The sequence below is a fragment of the Mandrillus leucophaeus genome, unplaced genomic scaffold, assembly GCF_000951045.1.
Source record: "Mandrillus leucophaeus isolate KB7577 unplaced genomic scaffold, Mleu.le_1.0 Scaffold1105, whole genome shotgun sequence".
NCBI classification, from domain to species: domain Eukaryota; kingdom Metazoa; phylum Chordata; class Mammalia; order Primates; family Cercopithecidae; genus Mandrillus; species Mandrillus leucophaeus.
In genome coordinates this window covers 60,216-61,949 of record NW_012099266.1, presented here as the reverse complement: position 1 = coordinate 61,949, position 1,734 = coordinate 60,216, and positions in this window count along the sequence as shown.

The following is a 1,734-nucleotide window of genomic DNA, read 5'->3' as shown; positions in this document are numbered from 1 at the left end:
AAAAGAAAAAAAAAGAAAAATAAATAAACTTGAATCCTCTATCTGAAGTGAAAAGTACCACTATTTAAAATCTCACTCCAGTGCCTAAAAACAAAGGGCCTGTCCTTTACGAAGCTTGTTTTTCCCCTTATTGAGAATCTGAAGTCTTTCCCCACTAGTGTTAAAATAGGCAGTATTTGGGGAAAGCGCCCGGCCACATCTCCTTCCCAGGGGATCTTCCTGCTGGCCCCAAGAGCATAGTCAGGTGAGCAGGTAACATTAGGTGCACAAGGGCTTTGTGGCAAACCCTTCTTTGTACCCACTTTGTACAAAGCCCTGATGGGATACGTAGCTAGCTCTGACTCTTAAAGGAAGTATCTCATAAGAGCTTGAACTCCATGTACACACACCGGTAGCAGGGGGCAGGTCTATCTTGTGGATATCTGCTCTTGGTGGCAGGGGCGAGGTCTCTTTCCCTCTTCTTCCTCTGACACAACTCCCAACATACAGGGGATGTGCAAATGATTTCTTGGATGAATTGATGCGACAGTGATAGGTACAAAGAACCTTTGACCCATATTCAGAGGAGGAAGATGGGTTCCAGCTGAGAAGGACCAGGGAAGGCTTAGAAATGTAATTTTGAGCCAGAAGAAAAAGTGATGAGAATCTGATTCTTTGATGTGATAGATGAGGAAACAAAAGTCCAAAGTCGACCTGCCCCAGTTGGGACTCCAGGTTGTGATAAGCCTTGAATGAAGGTTTAAGAGCTCATAGGCAGTGGGAAGTGGAAATGGCCAAAGACATCATTGTTAGAAACCCCAAGTTTTCTGTAATCCCAGCAATTTGGGAAGCCAGGCCGGGAGGATTAGTTGAGCCCAGGAGTTCAAGACCAGCCTGAGCAACATAGTAAGGCCAGATCTCCACACAAAAAAATTGTTTTGACTAGGTGGGCATGGTGGCAAGTGCTTGTAATCCCAGCTACTTGGAAGGCTGAGGTAGGAGGATCACTTGGGCCCAGGAGGTCGAAGCTGCAGTGAGCCCTGATGACACTACACTCCAGCCTGGGTGACAGGATGTGAGACCCTGTCTCAAAAGAAAAAAAAAAAAGTTGCAGAAAATACAGCAAAGATATGGAAGATAAGGATTTAAAGTGCCTAATGAATTTAATAGGATTTTAGAACCATTTCATGGAGAGGTGAGGCTTTGAGGGGTAGGAGGAGTTAATGGGAAGTGCAGATGGAAAAAAGATGGTGACAGATGTAGACACAATCAATGACAGATGTGGGTAATACTGTTGAAGGAAATGACAAGGTGGGGTAATATTGTTGAAGGAAATGAGTCCCTTGGCTAATAGGAGTGTATTAGTCTATTCGTGTATTTCTATATAGAAATATCTGGTACTGGGTAATTCATAAGAAAAGAGGTTTAATTGGCTAACGATTCTGCAGGCTGTACAGGAAGCACAGCAGCATCTGCTTATCGAGGGAAGCCTCAGGAGGCTTCCAATCATGACAGAAGGTGAAGTAGGGGCAGGCACATCACATGGTGAAAGCAAGAGCAACAGAGAGAAAGTGAGGGGGAGGCGCCACATACTTATTTCTTTTTTTCTTTTTCTTTTTCTTTTTTTTTTAAGACAGAGTCTCGCTCTGTGGCCCAGGCTGGAGTACAGTGGCGCGATCTCGGCTCACTGCAAGCTCCGCCCCCCGGGTTCACGCCATTCTCCTGCCTCAGCCTCCGGAGTAGCTGGGACTACAG